The sequence below is a fragment of the Engystomops pustulosus genome, chromosome 10, assembly GCF_040894005.1.
Source record: "Engystomops pustulosus chromosome 10, aEngPut4.maternal, whole genome shotgun sequence".
In the NCBI taxonomy this organism is placed as follows: domain Eukaryota; kingdom Metazoa; phylum Chordata; class Amphibia; order Anura; family Leptodactylidae; genus Engystomops; species Engystomops pustulosus.
This window is the reverse complement of record NC_092420.1, coordinates 40457216-40485198: the sequence shown is the minus strand read 5'-3', so window position 1 is coordinate 40485198 and position 27983 is coordinate 40457216. Positions and strand designations below refer to the sequence as shown.

The window sequence follows — 27983 nt, the reverse complement described above, 5'->3', positions numbered from 1 at the left end:
CAATGTCCCGCTTCCTTCTCTGGGTGCAGTACATTGATGATATCTTCATCTTCTGGCAGGGAACCCAGGAACAATTGACCCTTTTCGTAGAGTCACTTAATCACAACATCAGGAATATCAGACTAACAAGGAAATCTCGAAGTGAGGAAAAACAATTCCAGGATCCAGCTATTTGCAGAATAAAACCGCCTTTATTATGTTCTTATGGCATCCATCAAGTAAAATACAGGTAACATGGTGAGATCATCGTCAACGCATTTCTAGCACAAACAAGTGCTCTTAATCATGACTGGAGAGTGTGGTATACTGGTTTGTTAAATACCTGTGCTACACGATCAACCACTCCTCTCCTGACATGTTTGTCAAATCCGATATGGTTACATTAAAAAACATGTTTTACGCAGTAAAAATAGTTACAATTACAGACATATGAGTTTACACGGGCAAAAGCAACACATATTTATCTTGTTTAACATACAATTTATTTATATATGAAGATTCAATAATTTCTACAAAAAAGAGCAAATTTGCAAGGGATCAATTTGATTACAATAATAAATAAGTCTATGAATGGGGAAGATGGGAGAGACCACCGCATACTCCCAAAGCAATTCTGAAACGCAGATTCAACTCTGGAGAAAGCACAAAAAGAAATGTCAGCTTTACCTCCACTGAGAAAGATTCGGAGGAATCTGCTGAATCTGACCCTGACAACAAACGCAAAAGAAAACCTTCGTATTACAAAAAGAAAAAAGCCCGGAAAACACCACAACAAAAAAACGACGTGGGGGGAGAAAACACAGATGGCAACCAACCACAGGGCATCCCCACGAGAAAATTGCGAAACCAGAAGAACATCTAAACTCGATGGACATTGTGAACCTCTCCAGCCGGGAACTGTCAGATGTTGAACGGTCAGTACTTATCTTGGGTATGAACTTTGTTCCTACTAGGGACTTTGATGCATTCGACACCTTAAAAGACGTAAATAACTTTGTTAGAGATCTTACCCTAAGTAAATATTTTTTTAATGTTGAAGATGGCAATGCCACTAATAACAACAATAATTAGATGTATATATATAATGAATTTAGGGGGAAAGATTTTCAATCCCAAGTGACTTTGAATCTATTGCAATCATTAGACAATGATCATACAAAAGTTGGTAATACGACACCATACCACATTAAGAATCCCTCGTTCTACCGGGTCAAGGAGAGAACAGACTCAATGAGCCTTTTCCAAGAACGGGTGGAAAGGGACATCAGATCATTACATGACCACATCTATAGGGAAGGCTCTAAAACACCCCACAACTTATCACACAATCAAAGAAAGGCCCTCAAGGAAATTTCTGAATGGGAAGACACAGTGATCAAGATGTCGGACAAGGGGGGTTTCGGTGGTGGTCATGAACAAAAATGACTACATAGACCAAATGAACCTCCTCTTGTCTGATACATTGACATACCGTGGGCTAGACGGTGATCCCACACAAGTGTTCTCTACAAAACTACAAGAATTATGTAGGGAGGGTGTAGCTCTGGGGGCACTAAATGAGAAACGGGCAGAATGATTAATATCTACTAACCCCACCATCCCTATTTTACACGATCTCCCCAAAACAAATAAAGGTATACACCCTCCACCGATGAGACCGATTATATCAGGTATCGGGTCCATCAATGAGAACCTATGTGGGTGGCTGGACCATCACTTACAGCCACTAGTGCACAGAATCCCAGGTTATTTGAAAGACAGCGGGGATGTGCTCGCGGCTATGTATGACAAAATGTGGAACGAGGAATTCTCATGGTTAAGCTGAGACGTGGTAGCCCTCTACCCATCAATCCCACACAACGTAGCCTTAAAAGCATTACACTTGCATTTAATACACCACAGTATTTATGATGACAACCTATGTACATTTATAATGGAGGTTCGTGATTTTTTGCTCAAACACAATTTTTTCATGTTTGACTCCAAATTTTTTCTGCAGATACGGGGTGTGAGTATGGGGGCCACGTTTTCCCCATCCTTGGCGAATTTGGTTTTAGCCTGATGGGAAGAAGCTGCCATCTTTTGTCTCAACAACCCATTTGGTGCATATGTGGAGTGGAATGGCAGATACATCGACGATCTCTTGATCATATGGAGGAACGATGTGTCTGCCATGCCACTCTTCATGGAGCACCTTAATAGTAATGAATGTGGATTACAGTTTACCCACTGTTGCGACCCCACAACAATGATGTTCCTTGACCTACGTTTAGAGGGTACACCAGGGAGCATCATAAGAACTAGCACCTTCAGAAAAACCTACAGCAGGCAACACAATTCTGTTAGCCAACAGCCTACATCCACCACACACAATAAAATCGATTCCGGTAGGAGAAATGACAAGAGCTAGACGCAACTGCAGTAGGGACCAGGACTATGAGGAGGAGACGAGGAAAATATCAGGCAGACTAAAATCTAGAGGATATAAAGACTGGATGCTAAATAGAACCAAAACCATTACAGATAGGAAATCCAGAGAAACACTGTTACCTATCCATGACAACAAGACCAATACCAACATAACATCCAAAAAAGATTCCAATAAAAAGCCAACATTGGTCCTCAACTTTAGCCCACAATTCCAGACCATCAAAAATATTGTCTTAAAACACCTACTCAATGAAAATCCTATTTTGGAACAGATACTGATGGGAGGATGCAGTATAGTATTCCGCAGAAACAAGACAATAGGCAACACCCTATCTCCATCTCTAGTATCAAGCTCTCCAAACAAAAACAAAACCTGGCTTAATCTAACAGGCTTTTTCAAACGTGGGGGTTCTCCCTGCAAAACATGCAACTTTATAAAAAATACAAAAATACTTACCAACACCACAGGTGACACGAAACTTACTATAAACAGTTTCCTCAATTGTAACAGCAAAAATGTAATTTATACCATCTTTTGTGACGAATGTCAATTACAATACATAGGTCAAACAAGCAGAAAGTTTAAGACTAGATTCCTAGAGCATTTGAAGGACATCAAAAACCCAGAGGGAAAAAACCTCTCAGGGGCAGCCAAACATTTTGTGATGATACATGAAAGTAAAATTACCAGCCTAAGAGCTTATGCATTTGAAAAAATAAGATTGCCGACCCGAGGGGGTAACATGGGCGCTCTATTAAAAAATAGAGAAGCCTACTGGCAATTCAAACTAAAAACAATGTTCCCCTTAGGAATGAATTACAAGAATGAACTAATGTATCACTACTGAAAACACCTTCTCCTCTCATATGCCCCCTTGTTGTTGTTTACATTACCAGCTACTCTTGCCTTAACCCCTTAAGGACGCAGCCCGTTTGTAGGTTAAGGCTCGGTCCTTTTTTCAGAAATTTGACCAGTGTCTCTTCCTGTGGTAGTAACTTTTCAACGCTTTAAGATATCCTTGTGATTTTGAGATTGTTTTCTCGTGAGACATTGTAGTTTATGTTAGTAGTATCATTTCGGTGATCCGTTCCTTTTTGGGGGGGTAAAAATTCACAAATTTAGGAAAAATTTGAAAGTTTCAAATGTTATACTTTTTAGACAAAAAGTCACACCACAATTTTTTTTGGGTAGAAACCTTTTGCCATTGGTCTTCTTTTTATTTCCATTATTTGTTTTACGTTTCCATTTTTTTTACGGATGTGAGAAGGTTTCAAGTGTTAGTAGAAAATTCTCAGATTTTTTTAAAATTTGAAAAATGTAAAATTTGTGGTGATCAATGCAGTTTGGAAGTGCTCTATAAAGGCTTTTGTACTATATACCCCCACAAGTAACACCATTTTATGAACCTAACATCTCAACCTATTCAAATCAGCATTTAGGAAGTCTGTTAACCCTTTTATTATTTTTCCAGAAGCAAACAAAAATGGATTTGAAATTCTGAAATTTCAATTTTTGATTACGATTTTTCTCATTTCGCCCTAAAATGGACACATTCATTAGAAATTTGAGGTAAATATACATCCCAAAATTATTGCCCTGCTTCCTCCGAGTACGGCAATACCAGACATGTGGATGTCAAGTGCTCCTTTGTCGCACAGCGATGTCCAGAACAGAGTTCGTACTATTGCGTTTTTGGAAGGCCAATTTGGTTGCAAATGTTTTGTGGTGCCACAGTGTACTTGAAGAGCCCCTGAAGTAACAGTATAATAGAAAACCCCCAAAGATGTCACCACTTTGGAAACTAGACCCCTCAAAGAATTCATCTGGGGTTGTGGTGAGCATTTTAACTCCCAACACGCTGGTCAAAATCTAATGCAAAGTAAATGGTGCAGAGTAAAAAATGCGATTTTATTGCAAAAATGTCAGTTTAGTGCCTAATATATTGTGCCCAACCCATGGCAATTTAGACAAACACCCCAAAAATCATTCTGCGGGTTGTCCTGAGTACGGCAGGTACTGTGCCAATAATTAGCAGGCTGGGCACACGGCAGGCCTGAGAAGGAATGGAATAAGATTTTGCTTTTGGAGCACCCTTTTCACTAGACTGATGTTGGGGTGCCCCTGAGGTACCAGTGCAATAGGAACCCCCGACTAGTGACCCCGTTTTTGGAAATGGCACACCTGAAAGAATTTATCTGGGGTTGTATGAGCATTTTAACCCCTGAAATGCTGGCCCAAATGTCATACAAAGTGAATGGGTCAATGTAGAAATAGCATTGTTTTCTCAAATGTGCCATTGTAGTGACAAATGAAAACAGCCCAACTCATGTCACTGTGGATAAACACCCCAAAAATCTTTCTGCGGGTGATTACGGGTATGGCAATACCCCATGTGTGGCAATAGTCTACAGCCTGGGGACACGGCCGGGCTGAGAAGAGACAAGCAATATTTAGCTTTTGGAGCACCCTTTTCACTAGAATGTTATTGGGGTGCCCCTGAGGTACCAGTGCAATAGAATCCCCCGAGTATTGACCCCGTTTATGGAAAGGGCACACCTCAAAGAATTGATCTAGGGTTGTATGAGCATTTTAACCCCTGAGATGCTGGCCCAAATGTAATACAAAGTGAATGGTTCAGTGTAGAAATAGCATTGTTTTCTCAAATGTGCCATTGTAGTGACAAATGAAAACAGCCCAACTCATGCCACTGTGGATAAACACCCCAAAAATCTTTCTGCGGGTGATTACGGGTATGGCAATACCCCATGTGTGGCAATAGTCTACAGGCTGGGGACACGGCCGGGCTGAGAAGAGACAAGCAATATTTAGCTTTTGGAGCACCCTTTTCACTAGAATGTTATTGGGGTGCCCCTGAGGTACCAGTGCAATAGAATCCCCCGAGTATTGACCCCGTTTATGGAAAGGGCACACCTCAAAGAATTGATCTAGGGTTGTATGAGCATTTTAACCCCTGAGATGCTGGCCCAAATGTAACACAAAGTGAATGGTTCAGTGTAGAAATAGCATTGTTTTCTCAAATGTGCCATTGTAGTGACAAATGAAAACAGCCCAACTCATGCTACTGTGGATAAACACCCCAAAAATCATTCTGCGGGTGATTACGGGTATGGCAATACCCCATGTATGGCAATAGGCTACAAGGTGGAGACACAGCAGAGCTCGGAATAGAATGGTATTTGGAGCACAGACATTTAATTTTTTTTTTACATCAAAAAACATTTGTAGATGCCCTTAGGGATCAGTACAGTAGAAACCCCTAAAAGCTGACCCTATTTACAAACTACACCCCTCCATGAATAAATCTAGGGGTGTAGTGAGCATTTTAACCCCACAGGTGGACCCCAAGGATGATGCATAATGGATAGTGCATAGTACAAATTATCCATTATGTCATCTTGTGCCCAGCTCCTGCCACGGGAGACAAAAACCCCAAAAACCATGATGTGGGTTCTCTCTGTGGTACGGCAATACCCCATATGTGGCAATAATCTACAGGCTGGGCACACGGAAGAGCTCAGCAGGGAAGGTGCGGCATGCGGCATGATGTATAAGCTGTGTGAGCTGTGTGCATCAGGGTACAATTATACATCCAGGGACGTGTGATATATCCTAAAACACTCCTTCATGCATAACCCTGGTTTGTCGGGGCATGTGTCACACTGATATATGGTTTCCTTCCTTATGCCCCTTTTTGAGCACACCCTGCACCTTTTTTGATTCCTTCCCTTGCTGGCTGTTTGGGGAACTTCTCCTGGAAAGTGCTGCCCTGGTACAATCCGTGATGTGGCCTCGCTTCCAGACGTGCTAGCACTCTCCCCTTCCTGGTCTCTAAAAATCAGCTTCTTGACTACCACCTCTTGAAATTCCAGGAAAGTTCCCCTCTGGCCAGCATATCGATGCAGCACAAAAGCATTATACAATGCCATCTGCATGATGTGCACGGCCAGCTTCTTGTACCACACCCTCGACTTCCGCATGGCATTGTACGGCTGAAGCACCTGGTCCGACAAATCCACCCCTCCCATGTACTTATTATAATCCAAAATACAGTGCGGCTTGGGGGCTTCTGCACTGGTACCTCGTACATGGGCAGGGGTGATGCTGTGCCCATGTATTGTTGTTAGTACAAGGACATCCCTCTTGTCCTTGTACCTAACACACAATACTGAGTCGCTGCTTAGGGAGACCTCTCTGATTTTTCCTAACAGTGCCACATGCCGCAGTTTGTCTGGAAGCGAGGCACTTGAACAGGGTAATACTCGTATAAAAATTATCCAGGTAGAGGTGGTAGCCCTGGTCCAATAGTGGGTGCACCAAATCCCACACTATCTTTCCAGCTATTCCCAGGAAGGGGGGGCATTCAGGGGACACTATCCTAGAGTCCTTCCCTTCATATACCCTGAACCTAAAAGTGTACCCTGATGCACTCTCACACAGCTTATACATCTTCACACCATACCGTGCCCTCTTATTGGGCAGGTACTGGCGGAACTGAAGTTCCTTTGAAATGTACCAGGGACTCGTCCACTGATATGTGCCTCTTTGGAGTATACACATCCATAAATTGGGCACTCAGGTAGTCTAATATGGGTCGGACCTTATATAGCCTATCATAACTGGGGTCATCTCTGGGTGGGCACTGAGAATTGTCAGCAAAATGCAGAAACCTATGGATGGCTTCAAAGCGCATCCTATTCATTGCCATGCGGAACATCGGGGTGTGGTACAGAATGTCTGTGCTCCAATAATCCCTAATAGAGGGCTTTTTGACGAGTCCCATAAGAAGTACTATGCCCCAATACTTCTCCATCTCTGCTGCACTAACAGGGGTCCACCTGTAGGTTTACGCATAAAAAGAAGTGGGGTTGTGGGCAATGTATTGTGCAGCGTAGAGATTAGTCTGGGACACCATCAAACTAATAAGCTCCTCAGTAAAAAAAAACTTAAAGTAGTCCACTGGTCCGAGCCCTGCCGTGTATCCCAGGGCTGGCCGTAAAATCAGGGACCTGAGGGGCATAACTACTGGGGGTCACCCATGTGGGGTCAGAAGTCTCGGGCACTCCAGCAGAAGTCCCGGGCACTCCAGCAGAAGTCCCGGGCACTCCAGCAGAAGTCCCGGGCACTCCAGCAGAAGTCCCGGGCACTCCAGCAGAAGTCCCGGGCACTCCAGCAGAAGTCCCGGGCACTCTGGCACTACTGCGTAAGTGCCTTCTCGGGGGTTCCTCTGAGTCGCTTTGTGAGGACGAGGAAGACAAATAAAACTCGTCCCCACTAGCTGACTCTGTATCGGAGGCCATAAAACTATAGACCTCCAAATCCGTATACGTCTTTTGGGACATGATGGGGGGGTATAGTATGCAACTACTACACCGCCTTCTCCTCCTCACAACGCCTTCTCCTCCTCACAACGCCTTCTCCCCCACACACGCCTTCTCCACCACTAAACGCCTTCTCCTCCTCACAACGCCTTCTTCTCCACTAAACGCCTTCTCCTCCACTAAACGCCTTCTCCACCACACACGCCTTCTCCTCCACTAAACGCCTTCTCCACCACTAAACGCCTTCTCCACCACTAAACGCCTTCTCCACCACTGAACGCCTTCTCCTCCACTGAACGCCTTCTCCTCCACTGAACGCCTTCTCCTCCACTGAACGCCTTCTCCTCCACTGAACGCCTTCTCCTCCACTAAACGCCTTCTCCTCCACTAAACGCCTTCTACTCCACTAAACGCCTTCTACTCCACTAAACGCCTTCTCCACCACACACACCTTCTCCTCCACTAAACGCCTTCTCCACCACACACGCCTTCTCCTCCACTAAACGCCTTCTCCTCCACTGAACGCCTTCTCCACCATTGAACGCCTTCTCCTCCACTGAACGCCTTCTCCTCCTCACAACACCTTCTCCTCCTCACAACGCCTTCTCCACCACTAAACGCCTTCTCCTCCTCACAACGCCTTCTTCTCCACTAAACGCCTTCTTCTCCACTAAACGCCTTCTACTCCACTAAACGCCTTCTCCACCACACACACCTTCTCCTCCACTAAACGCCTTCTCCACCACACACGCCTTCTCCTCCACTAAACGCCTTCTCCTCCACTGAACGCCTTCTCCACCATTGAACGCCTTCTCCTCCTCACAACGCCTTCTCCTCCTCACAACGCCTTCTCCTCCACACACGCCTTCTCCACCACTAAACGCCTTCTCCACCACTAAACGCCTTCTCCTCCTCACAACGCCTTCTTCTCCACTAAACGCCTTCTTCTCCACTAAACGCCTTCTCCTCCACTGAACGCCTTCTCCTCCACTGAACGCCTTCTCCTCCACTGAACGCCTTCTCCTCCACTGAACGCCTTCTCCTCCACTAAACGCCTTCTCCACCACACACGCCTTCTCCTCCACACACGCCTTCTCCTCCTCACACACTGTCATGACTCGCAAATTGTACTGATGAGATCAGGTTTCAGGCTTCTTGCTGGGAAACCACACCCAGCGCACCCAGTGTGCCTCTGAACTCGTTTTGCCATTACTGCCTTATATTCTGCTCAGCCCCTTCATTTGGTGCTGGTTATTGCAGTCTATCTGTGTATCTAGTGCTCTTGCTATTGTGTTTCTGGTTATTCTGTGTACTGACTTTTGCTTTGCCTACTGACCATTCTATTTGCTATACGAATCTGTACCTTTGCCGCCATCTTGGTTTTGACCCGGTTTGTTTGACTTCGCTTGTCTGTCTGTATTTGTTGTTTGTCCCTCAGTATCGTTTATCTCCTAGTGTTTACCCCACCTTCCTGTTTCAGTCTAGTGTCAGTTTCTGTTTCCAGTGTGAACACTGACCTATATCAGTATTCCGGTTACCTGTCCGCTCCACCATCCAGCAGCTGCCAGACAAAGTAGGTTTTCCCTGTCACCTTGTAGGGTCACTCAGGGACCATCAGTTAGGTTCCTGATAGTAGGTTCGCCCTTACCAGGGCGGTTTATCTGCTTTAGGCAGGGCCTTAGTCCGCAGGGACGTCGCAGGGTGAGTTCGCCACCACCTACCTAGTCTGACAGCTAGCGCCGAGCCTGGTTGTGGTTGCGCGGTTGCTGGACAGGTGCTGACAGAATAACCAGCCTTACTTACACTATGGAGGCCATGGAAGCTGTTGTTAGTCAGGTACAGAGTCTGGCTCACATGGTTCAGAATCTGTCTGAACGTGTGCAGCAGCAGGAACAGCGCCTCCTTTTGATTTCAGGTCAGTCTGTGTATGAGCCTAAGGTTAAGCTTCCTGATCTCTTTGCTGGAGACAGAAGATTTTTTTTTCCCTTCAGGGAGAGTTGCAAGCTGTATTTCCGCCTTAGGCCCCAGTCTTCTGGTAATGATGCTCAGAGGGTAGGCATCATCATGTCACTTCTGCGTGGTAGCCCTCAGGAATGGGCATTTTCTTTAGCCTCTGATGCCCCAGAGGTGTCCTCAGTAGACCTTTTCTTTTCAGCCTTGGGGTCTTTATATGAGGAGCCAGATAAAATTAGTTTTGCTGAGGCTCAGTTGACTGCCTTACGTCAGGGTAAACGTACTGCAGAGGATTATTGCTCTGAGTTCAGGAGATGGTCCATTCCAAGTGGTTGGAATGATAGAGCCTTAAGATACCAGTTTAGATTGGGCCTGTCTGATGCTATTAAAAATCTGTTAGTGGGACATCCTGAGCCTAAGACCTTAGAACAGGCCATGACTCTAGCAGTCAGAGTAGACAGACGTCATAGAGAGCGAAAGCATGAACGTGAGTCTGTTTTTCCTCATCCTTCTTCTCTACCTTCTTCCACTGTCTTACCTGCTCTATCTAAAGAGCCCCTAGAAAATACTATAGAGCCCATGCAAATAGAAGTGGAAGAGCCCATGCATATCGAAGTGGGAGTCATGTCACCTCAGCTACGCAGAGATCTACGTAAGAGGAATGTCCTGTGCTTCTACTGTGGGAACTCCGGTCATTTCATCGAGTCCTGTCCTGTCAGACCTCCGGTGAAGAAGCATCAGCATCTAAGTGATAATCGAGGAGGTCACTTAGGTATTTCCGAAACCTCAGATGAGGTCACCTGTTATTGGTTCCTTGACTAAGGATAAGATGTCTGACAAGGCCATTGGTGACTCTGGGTCTGAGCGCTACAACTCCATTAACCTTGGGATATGTGGTATACAAAACCTGTGTCTGTTTTGCCTCCTAAGGTTACTGTGTCTGCTAGTGAGCCAGATTTATTTACTGTCATCTGTGATCATCAGCATCTTGCTCCTGATAACACCCCTGCAGATAAGCTATTTGTACCTAGCCAACAACGGGTCCAGGTTATGGAGGAATGTCATGGTACTGCATTTGCTGAACATTCTGGAGTCACTGCTACTAGAAATATGGTTTCTGAATCTTATTGGTGGCCTGAATGGTCACATGATGTGGAGGAATATGTTGCAGCATGTAATTGTACTAAGGCCAAGGTTTCCAGAGAATGCCCAGTGGAATCCTCTGCTCTTCATTCTGTTCAGTGTAAACCATGGACACATGTATCTATGAATTTTGTCAAAGAATTGCCACCTTCTCAGGGCATGACAGTAATTTGGGTGGTTAGTGACCGTGTATCTAAAATGTGTCATTTCTTTCCGCTAGAGAAATTGCCTAATGCCAAGGAATTTGCCACTCTGTTCATTGACAATGTTCTTAAATTGCATGGGGTACCTGAGTCTGTTATTTTTGATCAGGGGGAACCATTTAAATCTGTGAGTTTCTGGAGTAAGTTCTGTAAAAAGTTGGGGATACAACTGTCTGGAACCCCGTCCTGTCATCCTGAGACTGCTGGGCAATCTGATCAAGACAGTTTGTGGGTTGAGCAGTACCTCAGGAATTTTGTTTGTGACTGCCGGGAAGATTGGAGTACACAGCTATCTATCGCTGAGTTTGTGTACAATCACCAAGACTCCCCATCTACCGCCAAGTCCCCATTTCTCTGCACTTATGGTTTTGTTCCCCGTTTCTCTTGTGTATCTATGGATTCGTCCAGTAACCCGTATGCAGATGCCATTGTGTCCAGCCTATGTTCTGTTTGGGCACAAGCCGGCAAAAGTCTGCTAAAGGCCCGAGATCTTATTTGCATGGGAACTGATGGTGCATCTGTTGTTGAGGGTCCAGTGGCCCCTCATAAAAGGGGGGGTACTGTCATGACTCGCAAATTGTACTGATGAGATCAGGTTTCAGGCTTCTTGCTGGGAAACCACACCCAGAGCTGCCTGTGATTGACAGCTGCATTTCTGATCCTGGGAAAGCTGGGTGTGCCTCAGAACTCGTTTTGCCTGCAGCTGCGGTTTGAGTGATGGACGGCTGAGCCAGTGTCCATTACTGGAGGCAGTGTCCATTACTGCCTTATATTCTGCTCAGCCCCTTCATTAGGTGCTGGTTATTGCAGTCTATCTGTGTATCTAGTGCTCTTGCTATTGTGTTTCTGGTTATTCTGTGTACTGACTTCTGCTTTGCCTACTGACCATTCTATTTGCTATACGAATCTGTACCTTTGCCGCCATCTTGGTTTTGACCCGGTTTGTTTGACTTCGCTTGTCGGTCTGCATTTGTTGTTTGTCCCTCAGTATCGTTTATCTCCTAGTGTTTACCACACCTTCCTGTTTCAGTCTAGTGTCAGTTTCTGTTTCCAGTGTGAACACTGACCTATATCAGTATTCCGGTTACCTGTCCGCTCCACCATCCAGCAGCTGCCAGACAAAGTAGGTTTTCCCTGTCATCTTGTAGGGTCACTCAGGGACCATCAGTTAGGTTCCTGATAGTAGGTTCGCCCTTACCAGGGCGGTTTATCTGCTTTAGGCAGGGCCTTAGTCTGCAGGGACGTCGCAGGGTGAGTTCGCCACCACCTACCTAGTCTGACAGCTAGCGCCAAGCCTGGTTGTGGTTGCGCGGTTGCTGGACAGGTGCTGACACACGCCTTCTCCTCCACACAACGCCTTCTCCTCCACACAACGCCTTCTCCTCCACACAACGCCTTCTCCTCCACACAACGCCTTCTCCTCCACACAACGCCTTCTCCTCCACACAACGCCTTCTCCACACACTTCGCACTTAAAAGTGCGGTTTGGGGGGAAAGGGAATACAGATGATGGGGGGATAGTACAGGGAAGTGGGATTACACTGGGAGGGGATGGAGGAAGGGTGTAGTAGTTTTTTTTCACTTTTACAGGACAGATCCTAAAACCCTCTGCTCTCCAACACTACCAAACGCAGAATGGTGGCGTTGGAGAGCATGGAGGGTCTTGGGTCTGCCCTCCACAGTCACTGATCGCTGTGATTGGCCAGTCTGTACAGACGGGCCAATCACAGCGATCTACATCACAGGACCAATCAGATCGGTCCTGTGATGTCAGAGGGGGACGTCCCCTCTCGATCCCAGCATGCTCCGGGGTTTTGTCATCCCGTCTCGCGACGGGATGACGTAATTAACCCCGGAGCCGCCAGCCTGCAGCCTCCGATCGCTGCAATTGGCCGTCTGTAAAGATGGGCCAATCGCAGCGATCAACATCACAGGACTGACATGACAGGTCGACCGCGACGGGATGACCGAATTTCAACATGTCGCGCCGCTGGCGGATATATCCGCCATCGAGCGCTAACTCACTGCGCTCGATGGCGGATATATCCGCCGCGGAGCGTGAAGGGGTTAAGCGTGCAGGTGGGTATGCTAGTAACTTGAACCCATGAGTGGGCACTTATATCCATATTGAAACATATCCATATATCTATACCCTTGTTATTTTTCCTTTCCTTTGTTTCCAATATCCTGCAAGAACTAGCGTGTTTTTTATACATTGATTATCCATGTTGTTGTAACATATTTTATGGTTTTAACAAAATTCTCTATCTTTTCACATAGAGTTACTGGACACATCGGTATCCATCGACCGGCCAACCAAAGGTACCTCTATAAAAGTTATTATTTACGAAAGCCCACATACTTACCTTCATCCCCAAGGAATGCCAAGCTGGTTGGTCCTCGATAGACCGTTATCTTCACATATTGTCTTCCACAGTATTACAATGCGTCTTCGCTGTTTATATACAGCTGTACCACGTGATAGGTAACATGACCGAAGATCGCAGGATAGCCTGGAGTTCATCCACTCCACATTTAGGAAAAAAGGTGCAGTACCTTTCCAACCAGAGATTTTTGGTACTCACGGGGACAGTCCTTAGTCCATACCCAATGTCCTCAGCGTTGCATGCCTAGGGCATGAAAAATCCTCATACAGGGTAAGGTAGCTCGGCACGGCGTCCCTCCTGGGGATTCTCATGGTAGCTCGTAGCTTCTGTGCTACTCCTAATTGTTCCCACCCGGGAACTTGTTCCTCCACTACTCGTTCCACTTTCTTCGTTCCTTCTTCTAATTACTATTAGATTTGGGAAGAGAAAGGAAAAAAAACGATGGTGCAGTACTTTTTTGATCGTAAAAATTGTTTTAATGGAAATACTCACAAGAGTAAAGATTAAAAAGGCCTTATGGATAAAACAAACACGCTCAGTATACTGCCCGACTCTGAGTTTCGCCTGATATGGCTTCTTCCGGGGCTTACCGGCGTGTTGGGCTACGTGTCTTTTATATGCAAATTCAATTCATATGCAAAACATTTCTCACAATTTTTTTTCTCAATATAAAATAAACTGTTTTCATGCAATTCTTTCAATAATGTTCGTATCAATGACAAAGTCTTATTTTAACAGATGAAATTTCTAACAGTCCTATTTGTAAACTTTACAGTCATATTTTAACATATTTGTTAACATATTTGTCAACAACCGAATTTTTGCAGGATATTGGAAAAATTTTAAACAGGGGATGCTACTAACTCTAAAGTAGTGAATAATAAAGTGCTAAAAAAGTGCGTGTGAACCTAATTAAAGTGCTTAGTAATATTTTCAAGTATTCATGTAAACCATGTTTTACAGAGCTGATGTACTACATATTGAATATTTACCAAACCGACATCCTAATATAGAAAAGTTTTTTTTAAAAGGTCCTAAACGGCACAGTGTGCTTTGGGTATAGTAAGTATTATATATTAAAATTAAAGTGCTTGGTGATATTGAAATAAAGTGCTGATGTGCATAAAACTTTATAAACAATTTTATAAAAAACATTTTATCTCAAGATCTGCATTCAATCCTAGTGGAATTAAAGTTTTAAGGTGGAAGATCCAAAATGATTCTCTTTGGCTCATTTTTTTAATAATGTCTTCCCCCCCCTCCAATGTGGTGAGACTCGTTCTAAACTAAAGAAGGAGGTACCAATAGGGTTTTTTTGATGGTATCTCGCGTAATGGGCTGACAGGGAATGATCTAACTTCCCTTTTCTTATATTTCTGAAGTGTTCATTCAGCCTAGTCTTCAATTTCCTGATGGTCCTTCCTATATATTTCAACCCACATGGGCATACTATCATATAAATGACCTGAGAGGTGTCACAAGTGGCAAAATGTTTTATATTATATGTGAGGGAATTGTCAGCTGCTGAAAAATTATGAATTCCTCCAGTTATAGTTCTACCAATACTTCTACAAGCTTTACAATGTGTGCACCGAAAAAAAACGGTTTGTGTTGTCAGTTCACCAAGCTTTTTATCATTAATACTGCTATGTACTATGTGGTCCTTGATATTTTCCGGTCTCCTGTGTATAAATTTGGGTGCAGCAAGGGTGGGTCCTATCAACGGGTCATATGTCAGAATGTGCCAGTTCTTCTTAATGATTTGTCTGATGTGATAAGAATCTTCTGTATACTCAGTGATAAATGGGACTACAATTTGTTTTTTCTCCTCCTGTACATTTTTTGAAGGGGGCTTTTTTTCCTTTCTCAAGGTCGTCACTCTCTAGCTCTTATTGCTCGATCAATATCTGCTGGCCTATAGTTTTTCTCCAAAAACCTATTTTTTAACAGCAGACATTGTTCATTTTAGTCATCTTTCTTACTGCAGTTAAGTTTTATACGTTTAAACTGCCCTTTTGGGATGTTCTTTAGCCAGGGAGCATAGTGACAGCTGGCTTGTTCAATAAAGCTATTGCAGTCAGTTTCATTAACCCCTTCCCGAACTTTTGACGTACTATTACTGCATGGCGGGAGGTGAGTTCCCGCAAAATGCAGTAATAGTACGTCAAGCTTCTGGCGCCGGCTCCTCAACGGAGCCGGCGCAAGAAGCTGCGGGTGTCGGCTCCTCAACGGAGCCGGCGCCAGAAGCTGCGGGTGTCGGCTATATATTATGTCGGCTATATATTATGTCGGCTATGACCGCGGCGTGTCAGGGGCATTTAGCTGGAATCGGACCCCCCCCCCCCCGCGGCGCTCCGTTCGCAGCCCCGGGACTGCCGGTGCCCGGGGCTGCGCGATCCTCCTGCCGGCAGAGAAAGGAAAAAAACAATGGTGCATTATGACTGTAAGGTTTATAAATAGGACTGTTAGAAATTCCATCTGTTAAAATAAGACTTTGTCATTTACTTTAAACTGTCGGTTTGGTAAATATTCAATATGGAGCACATCAGCACTGTAAAACATGGTTTACATGAATACTTGAAAATATCACTAAGCACTTTAATTAGGTTCACATGCACTTTTTTAGCACTTTATTATTCACTACTTTAGAGTCAGTAGCATCCCTTGTTTAAAATTTTCCAATATCCTGCAAAAATTCGGTTGTTGACAAATATGTTAACAAATTTGTTAACAAATGACTGTAAAGTTTACAAAAAGGACTGTTAGAAATTTCATCTGTTAAAATAAGACTTTGTCATTGATACGAACATTATTGAAAGAATTGCATGAAAACAGTTTATTTTATTTTGAGAAAAAAAAAATTGTGAGAAATGTTTTGCATATGAATTGAATTTGCATATAAAAGACACGTAGCCCAACACGCCGGTAAGCCCCGGAAGAAGCCATATCACGCGAAACTCGGAGTCGGGCGGTATACCGAGCGTGTTTGTTTTATCCATAAGGCCTTTTTAATCTTTACTCTTGTGAGTATTTCCATTAAAACAATTTTTACGGTCAAAAAAGTACGGCACCATCGTTTTTTTTCCTTTCTCTTCCCAAATCTAATAGTAATTAGAAGAAGGAACGAAGAAAGTGGAACGAGTAGTGGAGGAACAAGTTCCCGGGTGGGAACAATTAGGAGTAGCACTGAAGCTACGAGCTACCTTGAGAATCCCCAGGAGGGATGCCGTGCCGAGCTACCTTACCCTGTATGAGGATTTTTCATGCCCTAGGCATGCAACGCTGAGGACATTGGGTATGGACTAAGGACTGTCCCTGTGAGTACCAAAAATCTCTGGTTGGAAAGGTACTGCACCTTTTTTCCTAAATGTGGAGTGGATGAACGTAGAGGCGGAGGATTAATCAATTTTGTACTAACATTTACTGGTTATTTTTTTGGATCTTTTTAACCTGTATCCTTCTTGCGCCGTTTTTTTCCATTCTTTTTTGCGAGTAAGGGTAAACTGAATATAGTTCTTCTATTTGTTATTAATAAGGTCCGCTTTTTATCCTTTCTCGCTGAAATTTGTGAATATTGTCTGTTGTCTATTTGAAGTTAGAAATGGATATTTTTTCATTCAGAGAGTTCACCAAAAAAGAATTAATGAAAGAAATTAACACTTTAGATGAACCTCTGGCAATCCCACAGTCGGATGACCTGGAGACAATCTTTAAACAATTACAAAATTTACTGTCGAAAGAAATCACCCTGATGTGGGATGTTGCCTCCTTGGAAAAATACCTCTCGGAGAAAATGATTCCGGGGGGCCTAAGGTGGAACCTACCACTGAATGGTGATAATAATTTACAAGATCAAAAATCGTGGGAAGAATTCCTAAGCCAATGTTCTTTTAGGGCAATGGATTTCATTCTCAATATTCGGAAGAAAAAACTAAAACATCTAAATGAATCCATAGAGGAATTAAGGGTAAAATTAGAACCATGTAAGAACTTAGAAGACTATACTGAATTGTCTAATTATTGTCAGAAAATGCTAAAGAAAGTAGAGCATGAGGTACATTGAAAAAAACAACATAAATATAGCAAGGTAAAGAGTGAATATGAGTACAATACAGTGTTTAGATGGCAGAAAAAAATGCATAAAGATAAGCAGGAACAGCAGAACCAGGAAGGAATTAGACAAAAAAAACACACTGAACAGCGCTATGAGGATAATAGAGGGAGAACTGGCTTCAGATCACGGGATAATGACACCAAATACGTACCAACATATCGAAATGATGAAAGAAAATTTGGTGCGAGGTACAGTAATTATAATCCCAATTATCCCCAGAGAGAATCTAATAGAGGTGTTCCTAATAAAGCTAATTATGCCCAACGTTGGGGGTACGCTAAGAGAGATCCGTCACGGGAAATTCCCCATCATAGAGAATACACATACAATAGAATGTATCCATCAGAAATGGAACATAGAGACATTCCCCAGAGTACGGAATATACACATAAAAAGTACCCATCAGAATGGAGACATCAAGCTCATAACGACTCTTCCTGGAATTACCAGCGACAGGTACAACAAAACTCCCCAAGGAGGTCATTGACACTTACTAATAGATACACTCCATTACAAGATCATTATGAGGAGGATATAGTTCCTAATCAACAGGGCAATCCATCGAATGATCAACGAAATTTTCCTCACCAGCAAAAGGGAAATGGGCAACTGACTCGAGTACAGGACATACACAAGGAAAGTCAACAGAAATCTACTCCAATAAAAAGAAAGCTAGAAAAACTCGAAGAGGAGGTACGAAAGATGGAGGTAAACGTGATGGCCCCAAAGAAACAGAGAGAATAACAGACTCAAAACAAAAAGGCATCTTTAACCTCAGCAAAAAAACCCTTTCTGAGGGACACATTAGTTTGTTAGCGAAAAGCTTAACCCCTTAACGCTGAAGCCACTTTTCACCTTCCTGACACGGCCCATTTTTTTTAAATCTGCCCTGTGTCACTATAAGTGGTTATAACTTCGGAACGCTTTAACATATCCAAGTGATTTTAAAATTGTTTTCTCGTGACACATCGTACTTCAGGTTATTTGAAAAATTTTGGTGGTATGTTTTGCATTTATTTATGAGAAAATTAGATATTTGGTGAAAATTTGGAAAAATTTTTGATTTTTGAACTTCAAAATGTTCTACTTTTTCCATACATAGTCATAACCGCAAAAAAACGTAATAACTAACATTCACTAAATGTCTCATTTATGTGGACATGGTTTTTTATGCATACTCTTATTTTTGTAGGATGTTATGGGCCTTTGAACGTTAGGTGCGATTTTTCATATTTTCATAAAAAACGCAAAATCCTGCTATTGAGGGACCTGCTCAGGTTTCAAATCACTTTGAGAGACCTAAATAAAAGTAAACCCCATAAATTACCCCATTATAGAAACTACGCCCCTCAACGTACGTGAAACAACTTTTATGAAGTTTGTTAACCCTTTAATTGTTTTACAGGGGTTAAAACAAAATCGGATGCAATTTTGAAAGTAACATTTTTTTGGCTAAATGAATATGTTTTTCAAAAAATGTACAAATTCTCAGTGGATAAAATACCAAAACGCTCCACAAAATTTGATACCCAATCTCTTCCGTGTATAATAATACCCCATATGTGGTTGTAACCTGCTGTATGGGCACACGCCAGGGCATCGAAGGGAGCTGCGCCATTCAGAGCAGATTATGCGTTGTCAATCTTTATTGGCTATACAATCTTTATTTTTTTGGCAATTTGGACATATAAGGGCTTATTTTCTGCGACATGAGATGCACTTTACAAATACTTCATTTTAGTGGGTCATTAGCTTATTGATGAGATTTTATTAACTCTTGAATGTATGGGTGAAAAGAAAATTGTCAATTTTGGTTTACTTTCTTTTTGTATTTTTTGGGGGTCGTACACCGTACACTAAAAATATTATATTATCTTCATTCTATAGGTCACTACGATTACGGTGATACCTCATTTATATAGTTTTTCATTTATTTTTACAATTTTACTGGATAAAAACTAATATAGAGGAAATCTCATTTGTTTTTGCATTGCCATCTTTTCGGAGACGTAACTTTAATATTTTTTGGTTGACAGAGCTAGTTTAGGGCTTATTTTTTACGTGTTGAGTTGTTCTTTTCAGTGGTACCATTTTTGTGCACATAACTTTTTTTGATCACTTTTTAGAACATTTTTGTTTAGAGATTTTATGAAAAATGTACATTTTTGGCGTGTTTTTCGGGTTTTGTTTTTACGGCGTTCACCGAGCAGGTCCAATAATGTTTCTGAGTTATTGTATGGATTGTTACGGACGCGGCAATACCAAATATGTGGGGTTTTTTGGCGATTTTGTGGGGGTTTTTTTTCACTTTATTGCATGTGTATAGGGAATATTTGTGTTTAGGGAACTCTAACTTTATTTAATTAATTATTTTTAGTAAAAAATTATTTTATGTAATGTTTTTAACATTTTTATTAACTTTTACATATTAGCTTGAACAAGTGATCCACTGATCACTTGTTCAAGCTCTTCTTCACATTACACAGTGTAATACAGATGTATTACACTGTGTAATGTAACTGTGCATGCTCAGTGTGTTACAGCCGGGTCCTGTCAGAAGGCAGGGACCCGGCTACAGGAAGGAGGATCGCGCAGCCCCGGGCACCGGCAGTCCCGGGGCTGCGATCGGAGCAGCGGACCCCCCCCCCCCGGTAAGCGCCGCGGGGGGGGTCCGATTCTTCTGAAATGCCCCTTGCACGCCGCGGTCAGCGCGACCGCGTCGTGTCAGGGGTTAACACCCGCGATGTTAGAGGCAGGTGTCGGCTATAATATATACCTGACACCTGCAGCTTCTGGCGCCGGCTCCGTTCAGGAGCCAGTGCCAGAAGCATGACATAATAGTACTGCATTTTGCGGGAACGCACCTCCCGCGATGCAGTACTATTACGTCAAATGTCGGGAAGGGGTTAAAATATATCCCAGATAAAAAGATGAATAAATTTGATGTGTATATTGACATTCAAAAATTTATAAGATCTATTAATCTAAAGAAATATTTTTTAACACATCCCTGTGAAAAGAATCAAAAAACAAGTAAATATATACATAGTGGTCTAAAAGAAAAATCCTCTTTTATTCCTAATTTATCTAATAATGATTGCATCAACTCCTTTAAGAGAATTGTAATAGAAGAATTAGAGCGCACCAATGTTAGAAGGTTTAATCCCAATCTAACAAAAGGGGAGCAAGATGCCTTAAGAGACCTGCAGAAGGATAATTCTGTAGTGAAAAAACCTGCGGATAAAGGGGGGGGGGGTCGTTATTATGGATAGGGATTATTATTTGGGTGAAATGAATAGGATCTTAGCAGATCTAACCACTTACCTTAAGTTGAAAGATAACCCTGTGGAAAAGTATAGGAGGGAGTTATTTTCGATCCTTGAGGAAGCAAAAAAGAAAGGCATAATTACTAACAAGGAATTTGACTACCTATACATTAGGTTCCCCAAAACACCTACCATATATTTCTTACCTAAATTGCATAAAAATAAAACATCACCTCCTGGACGCCCAATAGTGGCAGGCATAGACTCGATATCTAGCCGGATATCTGAGTATATAGATCTATTTCTGCAACCACTAGTATGTAACACACTGGCTTACCTCAGAGATTCAGGATCTCTTCTTGAACTCATTAAGGATATCACAGTAGACACAGACACCATACTCTGTACTTGCGATGTCACATCGCTTTACACATGCATTCCACATGAACAGAGCATAGCGGCCATTCAATCCATTTTTGAAGACTATAAAAATATAAGCAGTGAGCAGTAGGACTTTATCATTCAATTGATTAAGTTTGGTTTAGAAAGGAATTATTTTTGGTTCGAGGGGTCATTCTTTCTTCAACAATCTGGGACGGCAATGGGGGCGAAATTCGCCCCCTGCTATGCTAATTTATATATGGCATCATGGGAGAATCAATATATTTTCCATAATAACCCTTTCCAAAGTCATCTAAAATTATATAAAAGGTATATAGATGACGTGGTCTTTTTATGGCAAGGTAGCCAGGAGATTTTAAACAACTTCATCCTATATTTGAATACAAATGATCGGAACTTGGCTTTTACCTCAAATTACAGTAAAACGAACGTCTCCTTTTTAGATCTGGAGTTAATAAAAGAGAATAATATCATATACACAAAAGCTCATTTTAAGGAAACTGACTGCAATAGCTTTATTGAACAAGCCAGCTGTCACTATGCTCCCTGGCTAAAGAACATCCCAAAAGGGCAGTTTAAATGAATAAAACGTAACTGCAGTAAGAAAGATGACTATAATGAACAATGTCTGCTGTTAAAAAATAGGTTTTTGGAGAAAAACTATAGGCCAGCAGATATTGATCGAGCAATAAGAGCTAGAGAGTGAGGACCTTGAGAAAGGAAAAAAAGCCCCCTTCAAAAATGTACAGGAGGAGAAAAAACAAATTGTAGTCCCATTTATCACGGAGTATACAGAAGATTCTTATCACATCAGACGAATCATTAAGAAGAACTGGCACATTCTGACATATGACCCGGTGATAGGACCCACCCTTGCTGCACCCAAATTTATACACAGGAGAGCAAAAAATATCAAGGACCACATAGTACATAGCAGTATTAATGATAAAAAGCTTGGTGAACTGACAACACACACCGTTTTTTTTCGGTGCACACATTGTAAAGCTTGTAGAAGTATTGGTAGAACTATAACTGGAGGAATTCATAATTTTTCAGCAGCTGACAATTCCCTCACATATAATATAAAACATTTTGCCACTTGTGACACCTCTCAGGTCATTTATATGATAGTATGCCCATGTGGGTTGAAATATATAGGAAGGACCATCAGGAAATTGAAGACTAGGCTGAATGAACACTTCAGAAATATAAGAAAAGGGAAGTTAGATCATTCCCTGTCAGCCCATTACGCGAGATACCATCAAAAAAACCCTATTGGTACCTCCTTCTTTAGTTTAGAACGAGTCTCACCACATTGGAGGGGGGAAGACATTATTAAAAAAATGAGCCAAAGAGAATCATTTTGGATCTTCCACCTTAAAACTTTAATTCCACTAGGATTGAATGCAGATCTCGAGATAAAATGTTTTTTATAAAATTGTTTATAAAGTTTTATGCACATCAGCACTTTATTTCAATATCACCAAGCACTTTAATTTTAATATATAATACTTACTATACCCAAAGCACACTGTGCCGTTTAGGACCTTTAAAAAAAAACTTTTCTATATTAGGATGTCGGTTTGGTAAATATTCAATATGTAGTACATCAGCTCTGTAAAACATGGTTTACATGAATATTTGAAAATATTACTAAGCACTTTAATTAGGTTCACACGCACTTTTTTAGCACTTTATTATTCACTACTTTAGAGTTAGTAGCATCCCCTGTTTAAAATTTTTCCAATATCCTGCAAAAATTCGGATGTTGACAAATATGTTGACAAATATGTTGACAAATATGTTGACAAATATGTTGACAAATATGACTGTAAAGTTTACAAATAGGACTGTTAGAAATTTCATCTGTTAAAATAAGACTTTGTCATTGATACGAACATTATTGAAAGAATTGCATGAAAACAGTTTATTTTATTTTGAGAAAAAAAAATTGTGAGAAATGTTTTGCATATGAATTGAATTTGCATATAAAAGACACGTAGCCCAACACACCGGTAAGCCCCGGAAGAAGCCATATCAGGCGAAACTCGGAGTCGGGCAGTATACTGAGCGTGTTTGTTTTATACATAAGGCCTTTTTAATCTTTACTCTTGTGAGTATTTCCATTAAAACAATTTTTACGATCAAAAAAGTACTGCACCATCGTTTTTTTTCCTTTCTCTTCCCAAATCTAATAGTAATTAGAAGAAGGAACGAAGAAAGTGGAACGAGTAGTGGAGGAACAAGTTCCCGGGTGGGAACAATTAGGAGTAGCACTGAAGCTATGAGCTACCTTGAGAATCTCCAGGAGGGACGCCGTGCCGAGCTACCTTACCCTGTATGAGGATTTTTCATGCCCTAGGCATGCAACGCTGAGGACATTGGGTATGGACTAGGTACTGGAAAGGTACTGCAAGGTACTGGAAAGGTACTGCACCTTTTTTCCTAAATGTGGAGTGGATGAACGTACTAACATTTACTGGTTATTTTTTTGGATCTTTTTAACCTGTATCCTCCTTGCGCGGTTTTTTCCATTCTTTTTTGCGAGTAAGGGTAAACTGAATATCGTTCTTCTAGCGTGGAGTTCCCCTGACAACGCTTAAGAAGTTGTCTGCTAATTTCATATATAAATGAATTGTATGTTAAACAAGATAAATATGTGTTGCTTTTGCCCGTGTAAACTCATATGTCTGTAATTGTAACTATTTTTACTGCGTAAAACACGTTTTTTTAATGTAACCATATCGGATTGGACAAACATGTCAGGAGAGGAGTGGTTGATCGGTGTAGCATAGGTATTTAACACACCAGTACACCACACTCTCCAGTTGTGATTAAGAGCACTTGTTTGTGCTAGAAACACGTTGACGATGATCTCACCATGTTACCTGTATTTTACTTGATGGATGCCATAAGAACATAATAAAGGCGGTTTTATTCTGCGAATAGCTGGATCCTGGAATTGTTTTTCCTCACTTCGGAATCTTCTTACCCCGCAGCAGGATGGATCCGTGCAAGCGGATAGAATAACCGCAGATCTAGGTGAGCTGGCGTAACTACGTTACTAACAAGGAAATCTGGCTGTAGTAACATCGATTTTCTTGATCTACAGATCATCAAAGACAAAGACAGATTCTTACAGTCAAAAGTCTTTCAGATAGAAACCTTTGTTAATTCTCTCCTTCAAGCTTCCTCGGCTAATCCAGTAGGGACCATTAATGTGGTGCCCACTGGTCAATTTTTTGCAGATCAAACGGATTTGCTCAAGACAAAATTATTTTGAAGAACAAGCACAGGATTTGAGAGAGAGACTCTGTTCACGTGGTGTGGGAGATTTGGCCCAGTAGAGACCGTGGTAGCGGGGTGCTGGGATGCAGTTCAAGACGGTGACACCAAGGTACAGTCCAAAACAGGTCTCGCCTGTGTTTATTGCAGCAGCAAAATAAAACAGCCTTTACATTCAGGCATTAAACAAACAAAATCCTACCCGTCAGGGTGCTAACTAAACAGAGTTTCTCTAACTCCCCACTAGTACATAAAATAAGTCGCTGCTCCAGGCACAGAGGTCATGGCTGTGTGCTCTCCAGCCTCCTTTCAGAGAGACAACACTCTCAGCTCTGCTCAGCGGCTTTATGCAGACTGATTAGGCTGCTCCCACCACCTGTGTCCAAGGTGCTGGACAACACAACCTGAAATTTTGTAACATTAGGAACCACCTTGTGACCCTGGCGTTCCTCTCTTTAGCCTGACTCATCCAGGTGAGGGGAGAGTGATCGGTTACTAGCGTAAACTGTCGCCCTATCAAGTAATACCTCAGGGATTCCAGAGCCCATTTGATCGCCAAACACTCAACTATACTATAGTTCTTCTCAGGGGGTGTGAACTTGCGGCCCAGGAATGTCACGGGATGTTCCTCACCCTCCACTACTTGGGACAGGACAGCCCCTAAACCCACGTCAGAAGCGTCAGTCTGTACAATAAAGGTTTTGGTGAAGTTAGGGGTGATCAGTACCGGTCCCTCGCACAAAACCGTCTTAAGTCGCTGAAACGCCCCCTCAGCCTCTTCACTCCACTTTACCATTACCGACCCGCTACCCTTGGTCAGGTCAGTCAGGGGTGCCGCTATTGTCGCAAAATCGGGAATAAATCGGCGATAATAGCCCACTATGCCTAGGAAAGCCCTCACTTGCTTCTTGCTCACAGGTCGTGGCCACTGCTTTATCGCCTCCACTTTATTTACTTGGGGTATGATGACAACTCGCCCAATACGGTACCCCAGGTAACGGGCCTATTCCAGACCAAACGCACATTTTTGGGGGTTCGCTGTCAACCCTGCTGCCCTCAGGGAGTCTGAATGAAAAGGAAAGAACAAAGAACACAACCGAAGAGGACGGCGCCTCGTGTGATAACGTTTTGAACAGTTTATTTCCAGGTAAGTGGTAGAAGGTGCTCACCTGGTAGCCACTTGGCTAATTGCAGATATAGATGTAGGGATCTCGGTTACCCTTGTTGGTGGATCCTTCTCAGGTTACTTCAGCAGCTTCCCAAGCGCTCCAAAAACCGGTATCCGTTGGAACCGTAAGCACAAGAGTATGGGTAGAGGAAAAAATGGCACTACGGATGGGTGCGCTTGTAACCCAGAGAATTTTTACCAAAAACACGAATTGGTGTAGAAGCAAGGTAAGTATTTATTATAAATGGTTAAAATTTGGTTTCAAACATAGGTACATTGGTTACGCGTTTCGGGATGACCCTTCATCAGACCAATACTACAAAACATGATAACAAAGACAAATAAATATATAAAAATAGATGAATACAAATTGGTTCACATGCAATGTGTATAAATAAATATAAATATGCGCAGAAAATGCGAACATGAATGGTAGAAAGATAAGCCCGTGCATGGATATCTTTAGGAGGCGTGATGCAGCTAGATTTGAATAAGGCACAATGTACAGCATGAAAAATTAAATATATAAATAAATAAAATATATCGCCTCACTCAAATAAAATAGGAAATAAGTAAATGATAGATGGATAATTGAGTAAAAGAGTAGGATTAGTGGTAGGGTAAAATTAAGTGGATAAGGGGATGGATAGATGGACGACACTATGATACTTTTAAAATTGGAATAGATATTATAAATTATCTAGGAGATGGAAAGGTGGCCGAGGTGAATATACATAGATTATGAAGCTGTGAGGGGTGATGGGTTTGAAGCAGATATTACTTACATAATACAGCGCCCGGCAAGATGAGCTGGAGCAGTGGAGTGGGCGCGCGCTGCAGCGCCGACTGCATATAAACAGTGCGGACGCTGGTGCGCGCGCGACTACAATACGTGGGACGTACCATTCAACCCCTGAGGGAACGGCTAAATAAGCACAGAAGTAATATCAATAACGCCTTCCCTCTACATAGCCTATCTAGACATGCAGCACAATTCCACAAAAGTAACTACAAAGAATTCAAAATTACCCCAATTGAACACATCCCCCCGTCTACTCCACAGAGATACAATCTTCTCATTAAACGTGAGATGTATTGGATTTTTAAACTCCAAACTCTGACACCAGCGGGTCTGAATGAATCACTTGAAAACATTTTTTAACTTCCCATTATATCCATCATCAACTATTTCCCCTCTATTATTAATATTATTATTACTAATATTATTATCTCATTTTAATTGATTCCCTAGGCCAGTGATGGCGAACCTTTTAGAGACCGAGTGCCCAAACTACTTCAAAGACGCACTTATTTATCACAAAGTGCCAACACAGAAATGTAATGTGTGATTTCCATAGCGTCCCCCATGACGGCCCCAACTGGAGGATGACCCTTGACCTCTGTAGGGACAGGAAGCAGAGAGGTTAAATACCCCACCCCGGCATCCGTACACCAGTGGCTTCCTGTCCCTACACAGGGCAGGTGGTAGAGAGAAGTCTCTCCTCATCCCCAGCGGTTGGGACGGTGAGGGGGGACCTAAGTGGCGCAGGGAGTCGTCCCTTACCCTAAGGCGGTCTCGGCCTCGATCGGACTTCGGTCCTTTCCTCTGCCACAAGCAGAGACGCCATTTTCTCCGGCTCTGCCCGCAGCTCTGCGCAGCTAAGGACACCCGGAGCGTGTCCATCGCAGAAGTCACGTGGAACCGGCTGCCGTCCGACTCTGGTGACGACTTCCGCCGGAAATGACGGGACCGGATGTGACGTCACGATGGCGCGGCCCGGAAACAGGAGCGTGGAGCGGTAAGATTCAAAAGCGAGATAGTCATGTTGATCTGAGGTCTAACAGTCGCTCCTTTAGCCCTGACTCAAGCATACCCTGAGATCGGACGCTATTCTAGGCATTTCCAGCCATCAAGGTCGGTTACATGCTGTTTTGTTGCCTCATATGTGTCTTATCCAGATCCAGGCCTATATACATGTGTGTGTCTCTCTTAGGGACCTGTGCAGTATATCCCTCATTTCAAGATACCTCAGGTACTCCTTTATTTGTATTCCAATTGGTTAATAGCAGAATTTATTTCACTTTCTGTTAAAATGTTTAGGCTTACTGATACCTGTGGTCCCACAATTGGGAATATGGAGACGCATGGCATGGAGGCTGCGAGTCTGGATCTCTTATCCTTGAACCCTGTAAGTAGGGTTAATTAGGGATAGGGTGGTGGGTCACCCACATATCCCTGTATTATCACATAGGGTCCGGTTAAGGACTAATTACTTCTCCTTCTCCTTGGTA

General features: G+C 42.6%; 1 long non-coding RNA gene across 1 annotated transcript; it reads right to left on the bottom strand.

Annotated features, from left to right (window-relative positions):
* Positions 1-207: 207 nt before the first annotated feature.
* LOC140103930 (uncharacterized) lies at positions 208-21309 on the bottom strand. The gene is made up of 3 exons (XR_011850210.1): positions 21174-21309; positions 20895-20948; positions 208-974 (listed from the first exon to the last, which is right to left on the bottom strand). It is a non-coding gene; the product is annotated as an uncharacterized lncRNA (long non-coding RNA).
* Positions 21310-27983: the final 6674 nt, after the last annotated feature.